The following is a 20,309-nucleotide window of genomic DNA, read 5'->3' on the forward strand; positions in this document are numbered from 1 at the left end:
TGTGTGCTGTTTGAGTACTACCATTTGTAGGCGAGAGAAGAAAGATGAGGCATGGTTTTACAGTTGGTCATTGTATTGTTGGTTGTTCCATGACAGCCCCAAAATGGGTTATTGGAGCTGTGTGGATTCGGTGTGGCATGGACTGTAAGCATGGGCGAATTTTGCGGATCTCGCGTTCGCGGATTTTGCGGATTTGCGAACTCGCAATTCGCAAAATCCGCGAATTCTCGCGAATTTGCGGATTTTTTTTTTATGTTCGCACGGGTTTCTGCAAGTTCGCGAAGGTTTTGTACAATTTCGCAAATTGCGAAATTGTACAAAACGCGTGCGAACTTGCAGCAACCCGTGCAAACACGAAGAGAAAGAAGCTCCTGGTCACAGGAACAGCACGGGGATTGCGCTCATGAAAGTCAAGGATGCAAAGGCCTCTACCCAGCATCACAGCTGATTTTCCACGGTAGATTTGGGAAGAGGCACACCTGTCCAGCCTCGAAGACGCTCATGATTGTTTTTGGGCTAATGAATGAGTCACTGAATTTGAGCATTAACTAGTTCGAGCGACCATGATTTGCGGATTTTGTGGTGGGGGGGGGGTGCTTCCATGCGAGTTCACATGCCTCTTGTATGTATAAAAGGTCAGAGAAAGATCGGTTCAGCAGATGAAGAAAAAGAAGCTCCTGGTCACAGGAACAGCACGGGTATTGCGCTCGTGAAAGTCAAGGATGCAAAGGCCTCTATCCAGCATCACAGCTGATTTTCCGCGGTACATTTGGGAAGAGGCACATGATTGTTTTTGGGCTAATGAATGAGTCACTGAATTTGAGCATTAACTAGTTCGAGCGACCATGTGTGTGTTACTATGCAATCGCCCTGAAGGGCGCAGGGGTCCCTTGAGTGACCTGTAAGGCTGTGCTGCCCTGTAACTATTTTACAATGGCGCCAGCAAGCTGCCAGCGCCGTTGTAAAATAGTTACAAAGTTAGCTTGCACAGGAAGCACCTGCTTCGTTTTATCTAGTGGTTCCTGTGCAAGCTAACTTTGTAACTATTTTACAACGGCGCTGGCAGCTTGCTGGCTCCATTGTAAAATAGTTAAATGAGTGTGGGTTCAACTTTTGAACCCGTTACGTTCGCGGATTTTTTTTTGCGGATTTTGCGGGAAATCCGCAAAATTCGCGGATTGCGGATTTCCCGAAAATCCGCAAAATCCGCGAGCGTAACGGATTTCACGCTCATGCTTAATGGACTGTCTATAATTTCTTGAAGGCAAGTTGTGTGTTGGTGGTTCCTGAGGGTGAGCAGTCAGCCTTGGTTCTCCTGGGAAGGAATGCCCAAGAAGAGGTGATGCAATTCATCACAATCACAGCTAGACACCTCCTACAGCGGCATATGGTTCTGCTCAGGGCGTTATTAAATACGCAATAAGTGACTATCAAGTCATTAGTTGGTCCACTTTTGACCTTGCTGTATCCATGGTAAGCAAATGCTGCTTGTGGGACTAACCTTAAGGAATGGCATTTTATCTGCATTTGTAAAGCATCTTCAACCTTTAGTAAGGCACCAAAGCACTTTCCTAACCCGGGCATCCGTTTTGGGTTTAAAAAGAGAGAGAACAATTGAATCAGGGTGTATGTGCAATGGCAGCTGGCACTGAATGGGGTGGTGAGGCGGGGTGGCATGGGGGTGTTAAAAAATACAAATAAATAGCAACTTACCTTATCGCGCAGTTTTCTCATCTGCCTCAGGACTCCATTGGGGCCGAACAGGTACCAGGAAGCACCCAGGCTCCCCTGACCAAACACAACGCTGCAATGCAGCATTGTGATTGGTAAGCACCCAGGCTCCCTTGACCAAACACAACGCTACAATGCAGCATTGTGATTGGTAAGCACCCAGGCTCCCCTGACCAATCACAAAGGGATCTAGAAGAACAAGAGACACACAGGAAGGCGGAAGAAGGAAAATGGGTTCTGCAGGAAGAAGGATGCCACTGGGGAGAGGGGCAAAAGAAAATAGTTGTAAATGAGGAGGAGAAGCAGAAGAATTGGTGTCACGGGGGCATGCAGAGCAGGAGAATGGAAGTCAATGAGGACAGAGGACCAAGGAAAATGGTGCAAAGGATGAATGGGAAGCAATATGGATGCCATTGGGAAGATGGGCCAAGGCAAATGATTGACACAACAGAGGAGGGCACTAAAAAAGACAAAAATGTGATGACTAGAATGCTTGAATTAATGTCAGCCACGGTAATTACTCAGGCTGCATCCTAATCCATTGCAACTTTGCACACCAGGTCACATCAGTTTGGACCCAGCCATATGCAAATCACTCTTGACTCTACTCCAATAGGAACAGTTGAGCCCGAACTGCCAGGCCAGGCCCTCCCTGAACCAGAACACAAGCAATCTAAGACCACTTTCAACCTTACCTGGTGGACCACAGACCTCGTACCCACCTCCACACCTTGCTCATAATCAAGAAACCTCTGAGTTATCAAAGACAACAAATTTGGCATGGCCGCTGAAGTCAACACTGTAGCCTCGTCCTGCTTCAGCATCCAAAGGATGCTCAAGCAAATATTCAAGTGGCTTCCAGACAACACCAGGAAACAATCAATCAAGCCCTCATCACTAGCAGAGTAGACTATTGGAACACCTCGTACACAAGGATAACCAACCATTTCATAAGAAAACTTGAGACTGTCTAAAACGTGGCAGCCAGACTAGTCCTTTACTTCCCACACATCACACAACACTTTCGGCAACGTAACTGGCTCCTTATATACAAGCATTCACACTTCAAACTCCTCACCAAAACCTACAAAGCATTCCATGGAACGGGCCCTGCCTAACTGAATAGCCGTATTAATTTCCACCAACCTTCCAGACACCTCAGCTTTGCTAGCCTCTGTGTGTCTTTTGCTTTCTCACCCTAAGTGTGTCGGGTATGACACTAAGAGTCCCGGGCTCACTGTTTCACTGGATTCAAGCTAGCCTGGCTGATAAGGGGTGATGTCCAGAAACCAGTCCCAGGATGCTTGTGTCTGGTCTGGGAAGGACCTGGCTTGGCAGTTCGGGCTGGACTGTTCCCATGAGGCCCAGGGTCAAAACGGATTTGCAAATGGCTGGGTCTAAACTGGGGTGGCATTGTGAGCAAAAGAACGATGAATTTAACCCAGATCTATTGCTTGGGGGTGAATGTTTGATTTACTCTGCATTCTGCCCATCATCTGTGTGTCTTCAGCCTCTCAATACTACACAGTATCACTGTACATTGGAGCCTCCTCCTCTCTTCTTGATGCCAGCAAGAAGCTGAAGACATGGCTTTTTGCGTAACCCCTCCAGGGTTGGCTCCACTCACCTGCTTGATAGCGACTGGATAACCTCATGGGTAATAAGCAAGCTATAAAAAAATAATAACACAACAATATATAACTTATTAGGGCTCATCAGCCAGGTATAGCTATTTTTTAGATACAAAGCAGGAGGAGGGAGCAAGAAATGTAACACAGGGGATGGTCTGGTAAGAGAACCGGTGCCAAGAGGAGCAGGAGAATGAGTGCCATACAGGGGCGGGAGGGTGAACTGGAGAACAGGGGGCTAGGAGAACGATCAGCAAAGGAGGCCAAGATGTTCACATGTCAGATGAGTCCCATTCTGTAGCAGTCCTTTTCCCCTTACTCCATGAGTGCAGCTTCCGAGAGGCAGGCTCCACCTCAGCAGGACCATCATCGCCCCGTTACAGGCCATGCAGCGCAGGACAGAGAGAGGAAGAAAGTGTCTCTCTACTGTCCACCCTCCTTCTGAAGGCCAGCAGCAGCACATGGTCAATAAAGGTCAAAACGATTTACTTTTGATGTTGTAGGTGCTTTTGTAAAAATAGTGTTTTTTTTTACAAAAGTCTTGATTTAATGAATTTTCTCAAAGTCGCAAAAAGGTGAAGTGTCTTCTTAGAGGTGTGCTGGGATGAGGAGATTCAAGAGGAGCACAAGGCAATGTCTCATTCCAGCCACCTGTCATATATTGATTGATACATTTACATTTTGAAGAGTTAATAGTGGAGTGATACCTGGGATTAAGGTTCACCCCTTGTCATTTTCCTATAAATATGTAAATTTCACAGCTCATTTGAGTTTGTATTTGTCATGTATGTGAAAAGCAGTGGTAATGTCAATACTGGGATGTTCCATAAGCGCATCTCTGCCTCCCACAAATGATGTAAATATGTACACCACATCTATTAGAACAAATACAGATGGCAGATATGCGGTACATAACAGTGTGTGTGGTGACCAAACAAGATTGCTTGCAGTCTGGTTAGGAGCACCGACGGACAGGTAAGGAGGAGAAGGGCTGTGGTCTGAATGTTTGTATAATTTCAGAATGTTGGACAATGCTCTTTCCTTTCGTTGTTTTTTAGTATTTGGGCAGTCACATGACTATGTAGAAAGAAGGGGCATAATCCTGATGGTCATAATGACTGACATTTTTCTAGATATTTTTGCCTATTTTCTACATACTTTTGAGCAGATCACAAGGGTAGAGATAAACCAAGGTACCTTCTAGACTAAATAGAACTGTATCACTCTAGACTAAATAGAACTGTATTACTCTAGAAGTTCTTTAAACTGAGAGTTTTCATAGTTACTGCCAGACCCCCCCACATTTCATGCTGTTGGGAGCAGAGCGTCCCTGGGTTTTTGATTTTAGGTTAATGTTTTATATTGATGTAGAGTATTTGTACAAAGTGGTATCGTCATGCAACCTCTTTGTTTTACTTTACATAAAAACAGAGCGGGGCTTCCTTCTCTGAGCAATCAGCCGGGTGAGGTGAAGTTTTTCTCCCACATAAAGCTGGGTAAGTGAAGAACTTTTTCTTCTAAAGATTAATGACATGTGCATTTTTAGGAAATCACTATTTGGGTTCTAAAATGAGTAGTGTATGAACTTCACTACTGAACGATGAGTGCTGATGCTGTATTGTGTATTAATCCCTTTGATAGTTTGACTCTAATTTCTGTAAATTTTTCCCTTTCAGGAAAGAAGAGGTAGTTCTTACCTGAAAGCACGTACAAATGCGTGTCTGGTAGGGTGGCAAATGCCACAGTTTCACTTATTTCTTTGTAGCTCACATAGTTCTCTATAGCACTAGTTACATGCTTTTTCCTGCAGTAGCTTATAATTAATATCTAGGTCCTGAAGAAAGCCGGGTCAGGTGACCAGTACGGCTGAAACATGTCGACCGCATTAGCCATAGCCAGGAGATAGTAATATTTCTCACACTATCAGGTTTTTTTAAAACATGACATTTGGACAATATCCATTAAACATATTTTTTGTCCAGATAGCCATTTTTAACTTTTTTTCACACACTTGAGCACTGCACTACACTTGAGTTCACATGGTTTGATACATCCACCTTGGCAAGAGCCTTTAGGAGCATGAAACAGGTACCCAGTAGAGCAAGCTGGCTCAACACAGTGGTCCTAGATCTGGTTCTCCTTGAGCTCCAGATGACGAACTTCCGCCAATAAGGGTGGGCCGATGGACTCTACATTCTAGCCAGGTGGTGGGCAAACTATTTGAATTGGGTCCCTGCACCTTAGTAGCATTCAGCACTTCTCCGATCTTTCAATACTGACTAACCACCTCTTATTAGTTGTTTTGACCAAGCAAGAGCCATATGAGTGTCCTGGAGGGCAATGGAAGCATGGCAGTTCTTAATTCTTTTTTTTGTACTGGAGTTTTGAAAAGCTTACAACACATATCATCATGTATTCGTAATTTTGGCCAATTTTTAAATAAAAGAGAATTCAGCCTGACCCACGACCGAAAACATTGTGAAATTGATCATTTAGCCCTAGCTCCACGAGGTAGCCCTCGACTGAACACTCGGACTTGGAGCATCTATTTTAAAAGAAGACCTAGCATAATTGAGGAAAGGTAGCAAAGCGTTCCTCTTTGTTTGACTTACGGTGGGATTTCGAATAATGACTCAGGATAGTGGCCGGAATAATCGATTTTAAAATAAGCTAATATATATCCAGGATAGAATCATTGTATATCGCAGTCATCTTCAAGCTATTGCCATCTAGTTATATATAAACCACTGACGGAGTCCTGACGAAGGCCTAGCCGAAACGTGATGTCCTCTAACAAGCCGCCATTCTCTGTGCTTTCTGTGATCTTTTTGGGTTTCTTATCATTGATCTTCTCTGACCGAATTAACAATTGCATAAAAAGAGAAATCTGGATATATAAATGAATTGATATTATTGTGATGAAGTTGTTATTTGAAATGCAAATCATCTGATATGTAATTTGTGTCTATAGAAGAGAATATATGTGGTTTACAAGATATCACTAAGAAAAACAAATTTATTTATATTTTGTATATTTTCTATTTATTAAAAAATATTTTCTACAAAAAATATAAGAATATTAAAATGAAAATGATATATAATGTCTTTTAGTATTGTTATTTTTAGTATAGACATTTCTAGAGTTGAGGTGCCAATTTTAGATATACACTGTGCCCGGTGTTTTGTGCTTTTCCAATAAGTTCTTAATTTGAGCCAGTGGTTTCTGGTGTTCAGCACCAGCACTTAATTAGTTTCTGGTGCTCGCCCCGGCACTTAATTGTCAATCCCATACTTAGGACAGTCTGCCACATGGTGGCGCTGCTCATCTAATTTTGGAGATGAGCAGAACAGATTGTTTATAAATACAATATACATTAAAAATTGCTAATACCTGCCTCCTGAGCCATTCGTTTAGCTTGAGGGACCTGGAACAATCTGGACTGTCGCTCTTGCGGGTGAGAGAGAGATGGTTAGTTGTTTTGGTGGTGTTGACATGGGCGATTGGTGGTGCAAACTGTAGTGGCCTCCTGGTCAGGGCCCTGGCACTTATTATTTACAAAATAAGCACTGAGCATGGGTCAGTACTTGCCAATAGGTTTCTTAAGTGGGTGTAAAACATGAACTACTGTTCTGAAGCAAAAGAGATAGAAACCTCTGAGAAGGGAGTGATTAAACATGGAGGTCAGGCAGGACAGAACAGATGTGAGGGGCAGATATTTGCCTAGCTTTGCGGGGCTGAAGACATCACCAGGCGTGCGGGGCAGACTGGAAGATGCAAGATTGTGAAATTGATTTATTGGAGTTTATGGGAATTAAAGTGAGAACAAGACAGAGTGAGCAGGGATAGAGCTGAGCATCAAGAGATCGCCTTAGACTCTGTAAGTGACAGACGTACACCCTACAATAATAAAATAAGCCTAGCTACTATAGGCACTGAACTTTCGTGGCTTTCCTTCTAAATAGTTCCGACTGGCGCCATTTCCCATATACCGCGTCTTGTGTCTACCCGCTCGATGCTAATGGAACCTGGGAGGCTCTTTCTGTTCCTATAGGACAGGAGTCTGCAAGGCACTTCACAGAATATATCCTTGATTACAGGCATGTGTGTGTTTCTTGCTTAGGAGTAAAACTCCACTACCTCGGAGTGGGATCAGGTACGAAATCGGAGTATTTGCCAAATATCACACAATATATAAGAAGGGACCCTGGGATTAGAACAAGTCTCCAATAAACACACTTAACTATGAAACCAAATAAACCCCATTTCCGCACATGCCTCACTCCAGTGTGTACGAAAAGGATTCTAATATTAGAATGAAGGTGAGAGAGCAAGGAAGTGAGAGGGATGGAGAGTTCTGGCCTACAGGTTTATACAGAGGAGAGAGGCACCTGTGCTGAGAAGCCCAGGACTCATCTTCCTGGGGACACCGCACCTGATAAAGGGGAGGCATGGAGCTGTTGCTTATTAAGGACTTGCGTTGCATTGAGAACACCTAAGTTGTTGAGCATGGCACTCAGCCAGCAAAGGGCTGAAAGGAGGCACCCAGTGTTGGACCTGGCCCGCACGGAGACAAGAGAGTGGCCAGCCAGGCTAGAAGTTGGCAGAGCTAGTCCAAGTTAGTCATCTGTTGGCTGAAGTGTATCTCCTTGTAAAGTTTTGGGGAGTTCTCTGCAGAAATCTGTACCCTTCTCACTGTACTTCTTCCCATCTTCTCTCTTTGGCGTGAACTGAGTCTGAGGAGGACTCTGAGGGGCCTATTCATAAACTGCATTAGTTTATTTAGTAGTACTGCAATATATTGATAACATACTACAAAATGCTATTCACAAACCTAAGTGCAGAGATTTCTCCTCCTCCTAACCTATCTTTTTCTGCGCTGAGATCTCTGCCCCAGTTGCAGAGTCTCTGAACACAAGTATACGTGTCAGTAGTAAATGTGGGGGCGGCTGGAAATGGGGAATATTACAAAATTGGAGTGGTTAAGGGAGGGTGGGGGAGCCGTTTAGGAAGGGACGTGCACCCACCCGCAGAAGAGAAGGTCATTACTATTCACAAACGGCACTTCTAACGATACTACAGCCAAAAAGGACTCTAAACAGTTGTAAATGTACTCCAGCACAGAGCTGGAGTAAGTTAAATCTCTACTCAGGTGTACAACAACACCCTCCCGTAGAATATAACTGAGGTAGGCATTTAAAATAAAACCAAAAGGAAATAATGTTCAATTAAATTATTTGAACAAGTTATAATTATAAATAATTTTAATATAATGTTTTAAAAATTATGTGAAACCAAAACAGGAGGGCCTGATAGAGCATATAGAAACTGTTCATATCTCAGGATCTGGGGTTAAAAGGTTAATAGCATCAAATATAAATGCAGCCGTTTTGACTGCAGAGTAGGATTTGAAAGATAGGATGGTCAGGTTAGTCTCAAGGGCTTCTAGCATTTGGTTCCTTTCTGTTCAAGGGGTTTACCCCAAGGGTTGCTTCTTCTATCAGTGAGTATATCTGGCTGGAACATTTGTTAATCCTAATACTCCTTCCTCAGGGTTGGATTATTCTGATCCCGGTAAATCTTCATCACCCATTAAGCCTTCTATCTCCCTTCAAAAAAATTGCTCTGGTTATAAACGCCCAAAAAATGATATTCCACTGAGGGCCTGCACCATATACCAGATGAACCCTATAAAATCGGGCCCCAGTATTGGCTGCAGTCGTCAATCCATGTACAAATACTTTTCCGGATTCATGGACTGGATCAGAGATCTTTAAGATGGACCAGTGGGTCTCCCCTTTCGTGTAGACCCACATCACTGGTGGACAACCAAGGTTGTCATGAATTAAATTCAGAAGTGGCTTCGCCCCAGTGATCCCTACTGCACATAACGGGAGCTGCTGGGCCCATTGGGGATCACAAGTAATACAGGAACACCTGGAAGCGACTGAAATGTCCTGTCTATAAATATGGGGGATATACATTCAAACCACCAGTTCCCGTATGTTGTCCTCTAGTAACCTATAATTACGATTATCCCTCCCTGCCTCAAACTCCCTCTGCAGTGGCACACTCACAAAGGGAGGAGTTCCATCCCACGCGCCGGCGAGTAGTTTATTCTGTTTCTTGTTGTTTAGCCATGATTCAGTGCATGGTTTATTGTAACCGGGATTGTGAAAGGGTTTTGAATTACTCCCCGGCATCACGCTTCTCGCTGGATATAACCACTCTTCACATTTGAAATATGCAACTATAATTCTTTTTATCATGAATTTTATCGGTGATCCCTCTTTAGAAAATCCCATTGATCGGGACCTCTGTAGTGGCATCTACATTGTTCCAAAGATGTGTGTGTGTTTTAACTGTCAGTTTCATGTGTATATATATTCATTAGGGGGTTGTTAATGGCAAGGCTCATACCTAAAATTTTGATGATAACGTGTTCCGGATTTGATCGCTTAGTGGAATACCGCATCAACTGCAGGGGCCTGTGTTAGACCGTATGGTCACAGGTTCAAATCCCGGCAGGTCCACTCAGCCTTTCATCCATCTGAGGTCGATAAAATGAGTACCATTGAGCTGGGTAACAATAACCATCTGTTACTCAGTGCCAAGATGTCCCTTTGGATACTCATATTATGTGAATAACTGAGCAGAAATGAATTAGAAGGATTTATCTGTGCATGCTGGAAAAACTATAGGGCATAGTGGGAGTCAGTCACATGTTGGCTTTCATTTACATGCCAGGGAGCTTGCTACTAAGGCAGGCAGCTCTTGCACATTCAGTCACATATCAGGCTTAAAAAGATGTCCTGCTTCCCTGTGGACCGCTTTGCTCTTGGAGGAGAGAGATCATCCACTGCCCATGAGCAGCACTGTGACCTCAGCTCCAAGAGGGTGTGAAGGACATGAGCACTTTGCTCACCTAGGTGTGAGGAATGAGACCATAACCAGGTTTGCGCTCACTTCCCCGCGATGCGGAGTATGTCTTCAGCATTTTCTCTCTCCAGTGTTCTGTCTCATTGAGATGCTTGAGTGGTCCCAACACTCCACCAGCATGGCCCTAGTGATCACTCCCACACCGGGCTCCAGGGACCGGTGCCTCTAATGGCGATGTTCCTCACAAGGCAGCAGAGGAGAGGAAACTCACTGATCAGAAATGACAGCTTTTAGTGTCTGTCACATGCCCCTTTCTCTGCCTGTACGTCTATGGCCAGTCGAGTTTCCTCTATGGGTTCTGACCGCTCCTCCATGCGTTGAACGTGTCTGGCAGTACAAGACTTGAACCTGCTTCCGCAGTGTGCTGTCTGTGCCATGGGTCTCCTCTCTGGTTGCCTCCTCATTATGCCACTCACCATCCTGAGAACCAGAGTGCCAGAGCAGAAACCGGTCTCTTATCTATCTTCCTGGCTGGCAGTATTCTGGGCACCTTGCCTTCAGCTGAATGGTGTTTTTCGCCTCTTTGATTCTGAGATTGTAATTTGTAAATTGTATTAATACAGCACTTACTACCCCTGATGAGGTATTAAAGCACTTTGCAGTGAGTAGCATGGTACTTCGAACCCAAGGTTAGACGTAAATAGGTAGCAGATTAGTAATATGTGCTTCCTTTTCCTTGTAGGGTTAGTTGTGTTAAGTGTTTGCTCCTGGGCTCTCATACATTTACTGTAGAATTTTGAATACGGATAGATTAATTGAAATGGCTTGGTAAAGGGAAGAAGTGAGATGTTATTGGGAGTGGTGGACATGTGTCCCTGTTATTGGAATGAATTGTATAGAAAGAGAATAGAGTTTGGGAAGCATGTTTGGGATCCATTATACTCAGAAATGTTTGAGAAGAGTCACAGGAGGAAAAAGGCAGAGGCGAAAAAGGTCTGTTTTTTAATTGAAGAATTAATTTATATATACATTCATACAAACACTCATACACATATCTAAATATATACATATGTGTATATATTACTCTGTGGCAGTCGCCACAGGGTAGTTATAGTCAGGAACATGTTACCACAGGAAGAAAAAAAATTGGTTTGCTAATAACTCTGGCACTGTTTGTCGAACCTTCCCAAAACTTTCCTAAAGATGTTCAGCAATCTCAGCTACTTTCTAGAAAGTTTCAGGGTGAACCGGCAAGCGGGGGCCTAGAAAAAGGGGCGTCTCAAAACACATTTTCCCCATTCATTTTACAGTAGGAAAATTATACAGAACTATCATCAAAACAGTTGGATGGAATCATACCAAATTTAGCGGAAAGATAGATCTTGGTCCAGAAAGTGTGCTTTTTGTGATTCAATGTAGTTCTGTTCATTAGTCTTGGAGAAATGAAGGCTAATAAACTGTGGCTATTTCATGCTGTGGAGGATTCACAGAGCTAACAAATCTTAAGAAACAGAGTGGTAGATACAGACATATCCATACACATCCCCACATACATACACACAATGGTGCTGGCCCTATACAAAATACAGGCCGACTCTAAACATGCACATATTCATTACAATCTCTCTATAGACATATAGAAAGGTGTAATGTATAAATATACATGCATTATTATATACATAGCAGAGGTAATTGTTTAGTTTTTTAAATTATTTTTTAAATATATTGTTTTAACATTGTGTTCATACCTTTGCTGTACATTGTTGTGTTGTGAGCATTGCTATTATGTAGGGAAGAGCCAGTTCTTAATTAGTCTTCTGATGCTGGAATGGTTCTCAGTGGATCTTATTTTGGTGGTAGCAAATTCCATAGCTTAGCTGTTTTCATAGAGAAAGATGTTCAAACCTATACTGTTTTTCCTGAATGCTGTGATTTTGAGTCGGTGTCAGTCTAAAGCACAGTTTTATTTGTTGGATGTATTTTGCAAATTTATTCCAGATAAAAAGTGGTCCTTTGCCATTTATTACCTTGTCGGTGATACAAAGCAGCTTGAGGGAAGACCTTCTGGCAACTAGTAACCAGAGGAGGGCTTTCAAGGCAGGGGAGACAAGGGCTTGTGGCTTTACAAGTAGCAGTAGTCTAGCAGGACATTTCTGAATTCTCTGTAAAGTTCTCATGGTTGATAAAGGTGAGCAATATTCTAGACCATTAGTATAATCTAGTTTTGATAGGATAAGAGAAATTGTTGCTTGGACCTTGTGGGGGAATCGCACAGTTTATTCCAAAAACAAACAAAAAACTTTCATCAGCTTCACAAAAATAACCACAGCTTCACCTGACTCGGGCATAATAATTTAACATTGGTTTACTCAGGAGCAAATTAAATGACTACTATTACAATTATTATTATTATTATTATTATGTTTCTTATATAGCGCCTGAATCGACCCCCGAAGGGGTATCTCCGCGCTTGCCTTGGGAACCCGTCCTGGCTTTTCCCTGTGAGATAGCCCCTACAGGGCATCCCCAAGGTGAAAGCCAGGCATCCCGCCGCGGGGGGCCGTTGTGGAGATTAAGCAAGCTTAATGCCCAGAGTTGCAGAGTGTGAACCCATGATTAGGTCAGGCACCGAAGCGAGAATCATCGAGTCCATGGACATTTGAGCTCAAGACCCTGCCGCGTCGGGAATTGAACCCTGGTCCCGGGTCTGACCTCTGCTTCAGGGTCTGCCTGCTCTAACCAGTGAGCCACACTTCTCCACAATGACAGATCAACATGTGACTATGGCAGGTTGTTTTTCTCTTCTGCCAACTTTAGCGGACTAAGTATGAATTTGAGCCATGCCTATTTCCTTCCCTATCACTACACTGTGTAAGAACAATGAGGGTGCAGGCAGTGCAAAAACAGGTTAATAAGCCAATCATGAAAAATTCATGAATAGCTCATTAAAAATGACTGCTTGAGCAATAAGGTCTACCCCCTTGATCTCGCCTGTTGACGGAATTCAGTCCAGGGGTGGGTTCAGATAAGTGACTGCTAAGAATATTGCAATAGCAGCGGAAAAACAAGTAAAACCATCTACCTGCTATTGGCACTATGGAAACTAGGTGTTTGCCTAGAGCACTGTTATTTAATGGCAACCACCAGTGTCTGGAAAATACCCCTCAGCCCTGCCTGTCTCTAAGGTAAGTCATTGTAGGAGGAGCAGCACAATAGCTACGTAGAAAAAATGGGCCACTGCTCTTCCCCGAAGTGTGTGCTGACAGCCCCTAGTCCTTGTACACTCATTTATGTCACCTATTGTTGATTGGTATCGACTCTAGGTGGGCTTTATTCTTGAGCCGATATTCGCTTGCCTCATTTTCAGTGAACTGACTGTTGTAGCGTCTTCCCCAGCCCGGGAGCATGCAAATGAACACGCCACACACATCGTTCTGTAACAAACATATTTATTACCTGTAGTGCGTTGGTGGGGGCAATGATAACCTAGGCCACGTAGTGGGGCCTAACTCACACTCTGATCAATAACTGGACACAGAGACTGTCTGCTGCATAGGGGCAAAGACCACGTGCGGTCTTACGCCCGTTTATTTATACCCGAGGGCTACCCCGCCCCCGGGCTGCATGCGTGCGTGCGTGCATGCATGAGTGGACGGGCCGGGTGGCTCCGCCAGTACATCCCTCCAAACTCACAGATGTTTAGTCCAGCCCTACTCAGAGTTCTTAGCGGTGCGCATTCTCCAGGCATAGTCCCGGAGCCGCTGACTGGGAGTTGGGTTTGGTCTCAGGTTGTACCTTTGGCTTCGCTGTGTTCCGGCCCCAGGCTCCTCAGATGATCCTGCTGCGGCATTCTCTAACTCTGGTGGTATGACATTAACCCCTGTGTTCCCTTGGCTTGGCAATGAATCTCTGTCACGAGGGTCCAGTGCCCCCTCCGAGGCGATTGGCAGTTCCTCGCCAACTTCCATGTCTTCTGACCCTTGTTCTGGCGTGGCTTCACCTGTAGGCACTCGCTTGAACCAGGATATATTTCTAGTCACTACTCTGGTGCCTCGGGAGGCGGTTACCATGGTGCCGTGAATGTTGACAACTTCCCATACCTCCGGTTCAAACGTTGTTTGATATTTCCAGTGATGGTGACGGGTCTTGAGGACCACCCGATCTCCTACCGCGAGTGGCCTGATTCCTGCTCCCCTCGCTCAGCTCGCTCTCTCATTTGTTCGTCGTCTCCGGTCTTGGACTGCCTCGTGATCCAACTCTGGTGCCCGCCACGCTGGGCTCACTGGTACACAGTCTCGTGGGGGTCTTTTGAACATGACGTGCGCTGGGGCGCACTTGGCGGTATGCATTCAAGAATTGAGATAGACACTCCTCCGCCACTTCCCCTTTTTCCACGCCGATTTTGAGTGCCCGGTTCATTGTCCTCATAAACCGCTCCACCTTCCCATTGGCCTGCGGCCATTGCGGCGTGATTCTCCTGTGTCTTATGTCTCGCCTGGTTAAGTATGCCTGGAATTCGGCACCCTGAAACGGAGGCCCATTGTCCGACCGGACTTCATCGGGGAATCCTAGCATGGCAAACACCCGATCTAGAGCTGGCTTGACATGACTAAATGCCGTGGATGGAATCACCTCCACCACGGGAAATCTCGAGCACGAGTCAATCAGCACCATGGCTTGGCGCCCATCTGGGAATGACCCAAAGTCAATATTTATTTTGGACCACGGAGTGTGACACGGGTCCTACGTGATGACGGGATGTGGAGTGGGCTCCTGGCTCATGATGGCACAGGAGTGGCAGTTGCGGATTTCTTGTTCCACTGCCTTGTCCATGCCGGGGAACCACACTCTTCCTCGTAGCCGAGCCTTTGTCTTTGCTATGCCTTGATGCCCTAGATGAGCAAGTCGTACTACTTCCTTCTGCAGGCACGAGGGAATGACAATGGTGGCCCCTCGCAAAACCACTCCATGAGGTCCTGTGCTTAGTTCACTTTGCGCGCCACATGTGTTGGCGAAAAGTCTGTTACTCGGCCGTTAGGGCGCCTGCCCCGTGTAGGAAATGTTTCCAGCTTCGGTCCTCCAGGGTGCGCTTCACCCTCCGAAGACATTCATCTCGGTCAGTGGCGGCTCCGATTTCCTCCAGCGTGAGGGCTTTGGGGCAGGCCTCTTGTGACAGGACCTTCACAAACTCTTCCACCTCTTCCAGATCTTCGTGCTCACGTACTGCGGAGTCCTAGCGCGGGTGGCGTGAGAGAAAATCAGCGGGGTTGTCTGTTCCCGGCCGAAAAACAACCTTGAACCTGTATGTCTGAAGCTGGACGGCCCACCTTTCAATCCTGGGAGGCGCAAGCCTGGCTGTCCCCGCAAATAGTGGAACCAACGGTTTGTGGTCCGTGACCACTGTGAATTCATGACCGAACAGGTAGAGATGAAAGTACTGACATGCCCATTTTATGGCAAGCGCCTCTCGTTCGATATGTGCATAGCGCATCTCGGTGGCCATCAGTGCCCTGCTCGCGTAGGCCGTGGGTACCCACGTGTGATCTTCCGCCTTCTGTAGTAGGACCGCCCCCAGCCCCACCGGGCTGGCATCCACAACTACCTCTGTTTGGCGATGTGGCCTGAAGTATGCCATGACTTTGTCGTCAATCAGGGCCTCTTTCACCGCTCGAAATGCATCGTCCTCCTTCCCCGACCATGTCCATGGTTGTCCTGTTTTTGTGAGCACTCTCAGCGGTTCCGATAGGGATACCAAGTTAGGGATGAATCGGCCACAATAAGTGGCCATCCCTAGGAAACTGCAGACTTCCGTTGCGGACGTCGGCTTGGGCGCTGACCGAATGGCCTCTGCCTTTTTAGGGTCCACTCTGAGCCCCTCCCGAGAGAAGATGTACCCAAAGAATTCGACCGACTCGTTGTAGAATGAACACTTCTCCCGGTGTAGCGTTAATCCGTGGTCCGTAAGCCGTTGGAGCGCAGCCCGCAGGTGCCCATGGTGTTTTTCTAGGGTCTTGGAGAAGACTAGGATGTCATCACTTAGATTGATGACTCCCGGCAGTCCCGATAATGTCTCTCTGATCGCATTCTGGAAGACCTCAGCGGCTGAGGATACCCCGAAACTCAGACGCTTGAACCTGCGGAGACCGACATGGGTCGAGAATATCGTAATGTTGCGGCTGTCCGGATGGAGCTCTAGCTGGTGGTAGCCTGCATTTAAATCCAGTTTGGAAAACCATTTGGCCCCGTTTAAGTCGGCTGCTATGTCGTCCATAGTTGGCGTCAGGTGACGCTCCCGTTTTATGGCCATATTTGGGAGACGCATGTCCACACATAGCCTGATTGCGCCGGGTTGCTTCGGTTTGGGCGCAACCACGAGGGGTGACACCCACGGTGTTGGCCCTGACACTTTCTCGATCACTCCCAAGTTATCGAGTTTGATTAGCTCCTCCTCCACCTGCGGCCGCAGGTGGAACGGCACCCTCCGGTGCCGCAGTGCAGTTGGTCTCACTGTGTGGTCAATGTGTAATTTGAACACCTTTCCTTTTAGTCGACCCAATCCTTGGAACAATGTCGGAAAGTCTCTCAGTAGGGCATCAGCATGTCGCTCGTGCACTTGGTTGGCAAAGAACACGAGCTGGAGGTCTTCCGCTGTGTGGCAGCTTAGCAACGTGCCCCTTCTGCCCCCTGTGACATGGAATTTGGTGTTCACCTTCTGGTCATTGCATGACACTGTCACGTCAATCACTCCGCGTAGGGGCAACGGTTCATCACTGTCATAAATGTAGATCCTGGCTGTCGAGGGCAATAGTGGCGGACGAGGATGAAGCTGTTCATATTGTGTGCTGTCCATTACGTTGACCGACGCCCCTGTGTCGATCAGTGCCTTCACCGGGGATCCTTAAATGCCGACTTCGCACATTGGTGGTGGCCTTTTCCTGGATCCATCTCTCCCAATGAAGGAGACGAAAAAAACATTGTCGTCCTCCTCCTCCTCATCCAGCCAGAATGCAGTCTGATGCGCATCGGCACATGGACCGGGGTCTTCCAGAGAAACCTGGCGCACCGCTTGGGTGACATTCCTTCCGCTTGGCCCGGCACGGCGGCTGCTGCGGCATACCTTCGCGAAATGGTTCATTTTTCCACAATTGGAGCAAGCTTTACCCCGTGCAAAGCACCGCCCGTTCAGTGGATGTTCCATCCCACAGTTCCCACATGCAGACCGGGGATTGAACCCTGGCTGGTTCTTCTGCGCGGAAGGCGGGGCCCGTCTCCGCACCACATCCACATGTTCCTCTTTGATCGACACATGCTTCGCCGGCGCCGCGGGTCCATCAAGCGCGGCCTGCATTGCTTCCGCTCTCGCGTTTGAGAGCTCATGCGACCTGGCCAGCACCAGGATCTCATCTAGGCTGATCCGTGGTTGACGTAAGATCAGACAACGCAGTTGAATGGATCTGCATCCTTGTATCAGTTGCGCTCTGATTTCCAGTGTCCTATCGGGCAACTCACAAGACGTAGCTAGCTTGCGTAATCTGGCATAGAAGACGTCGATCGCCTCCCCTTCCGCCTGGCGGGCCTGGCGTAGTTTGAACCATTCAAAATCTGGGTTCGCGTGGGGGTCAAAATGGCGGATGAGGGCCGTGATTGCCGCCGTATAATCATTGCTGTCGCCTCTGTCCAGCAGTGTTTCGAAAAGCTCATATAGCTCGTCGCCGCCATAGCACAGCAGGAGTGAGCGCTTGACCTTGTCATCAGTCTCCCTTATGCCCGCGAAGTAGTGTTCAAGGCGTCCCAGCCATAAGCGCCATCACGCGGCAGCTGTGGAAGGCTCCGCCAATTCGCTAAATGGCGGGATCGGGCCGCCATGGCATGGCCCGGCACAGCGGGCGCGACGTTCTGCGCAGGGACTTGGGGTGGCAGGCCTCCCTGCGCCTGTCCGGCATTCGGTGGCGGTAACGGTGGCGGAGTGAGAACTCGCTGGGCAGGTCCTGTGGCCGCTGCCCCTCCGGTAGCCTGCACGCTCATTATTGGTGTGTGATCCGTCTACCAGCAGAGGAGTGATGCCGGTAACCCTCTGGAGCTCGCTGCAGGAGCACGCCGTAGCTTCCGCGCTCTTCCACTGGGCAGCTGCCGTCTCGTGGATTGCTCCTCTCACTGCTGATGAGGCTGTTACAGTTCGTTATAGGCCTTTTGCAGTCAGTGTGTGGTGATGCAGGGTACTCTCTGCACCCAAAAACAGCGGGATCGGAGCTCCGCGAGATGCGTGAGCACCGACAGGGCTTCCTTCCCGCTTCCGCGAGATGCGTGAGCTTTGGTAGGGGGAGCGGCGAGGGCCGAGCCAGTCCCTCCGATTCGAGCTGCGCGTGTCTCCCCTCCCCTGCGCTGTGATGGATGGCCGGTGGCGCTGGGCCCAGCAACAGGCTCTCCCCCAGTCACGGCGCTCCCTCCAATCAGGTGGCTCACCTTGCGCGCCGCGGCAGGCGCGATGTTCCTGCGGACTCTGGCAGGGTCGGTGCGATCAGCGCAGCGGGGTGGCACCCGCCTGGGATGACGGCGCCGGCCGCAGGTTCCAGCGCAGTCAGCGTGAGTGCGGCCCCGGCAGCACCGCGGGACAACGGCAGGTATGTCCGCGGGGCGAGGCGTGGGTAGGGACCCGCCTCGTCGCCAATGTAGTGCGTTGGTGGGGGCAATGATAACCTAGGCCACGTAGTGGGGCCTAATTCACACTCTGCTCAATAACTGGACACAGAGACTGTCTGCTGCATAGGGGCAAAGACCACGTGCGGTCTTACGCCCGTATATTTATACCCGAGGGCTACCCCGCCCCCGGGCTGCATGCATGCGTGCGTGCGTGAGTGGACGGGACGGGTGGCACCGCCAGTACATTACCCATCATACGATTGCATGCCGTATGCACTTTGTTATAACCTTTAATAACACTACTAACTGTGGGCGGTTAACTCCGCTCCACCAGCGAAGTTTTTTGACTTTTTAGCACCTCACACTCCGCTTAAAACACAAAGCTTAGCAAAAACGCGGGCACTCTGGCACCCACTCAGGCACCCACAGCTGAGTTTGCCAGTGCCAACTGAATTTTACCTGACCCTGTCATTGGTTTGCCTGGGACAGGTTGCCTTCACGCAGTGCGCCATGCACACTGCAGTTCTCTTGCTGTCCTTGGAGTTGGCGGTTGAAATGTTCCCGCATCGACTCCAAGATGGATCGTCGGAGCTCGGAGGCTTCGTCCCAGCGCAGTGTGCTCTGGACAGAGCAGGAGTCAGATGGTAGGAGGCTAGGAGGGACTGGAGGGCTGCGCCACCGAGGATAGCTAAGAGTAAGGTAAGGTAACTATGAAACTACAACTAGTGCAATAATGTTGAAACCAATGTTAATCAAACAGGTCTGCTCCTCTTCATGCATCATCACCAGGTTACCTGAAGGTGGCAGTCTGGGGTCAGGAACCCTCCAGTTCTGCGTGCATAGGGCAGAGCGGAGCGGGATTCCAGGGAGTTTTTAGGCAACTCCGCGGAATTCCATGTATTGCTAATTCGCCAACTCAACCCACCCTTAAACAACCCCTTAACTCCTCCCAGCAGATTGCGTAATTTTTATTCAGAGTTCATCCAGAATCATGAATGTCCTAGTGCTCATAATATTAAAGACACTGCATCTCTCCCTTCGTGAAATAAAAAGTACAAACAATATTAGCATCATATTTCCTCAAAGAGTCGCCTAGGCGCTCACACTGGTCTGCCAGATCGGATCTATTATGTAGTTAAGATGCACCTTGATTAAACACCGATGACATAGGCTCAGATGTGTGATTCGGCCATTCAGGCGGGGTCACCTCGCTCGTAATCTCAGGAGCTGATAAACACATAGGTAGGTGTTTTTAGTGGGACGAGTCTCATGTGATGGACTTTTAGGGACGATGCGCTGTCACCATCTGACTTTAAAAGTTACAACCCTCAAAGCGTCGACAGCAAACTGAGTGTCCATTTTCCACTTCTGTTTCTGTTTGACCAGTACTCAGAGCCCTTTCTCAAAGACTGTTTCCTGGGCACGTTGGTGCT

The sequence above is a fragment of the Lissotriton vulgaris genome, chromosome 1_1 (assembly GCF_964263255.1).
Source record: "Lissotriton vulgaris chromosome 1_1, aLisVul1.2, whole genome shotgun sequence".
Lineage (NCBI taxonomy): Eukaryota > Metazoa > Chordata > Amphibia > Caudata > Salamandridae > Lissotriton > Lissotriton vulgaris.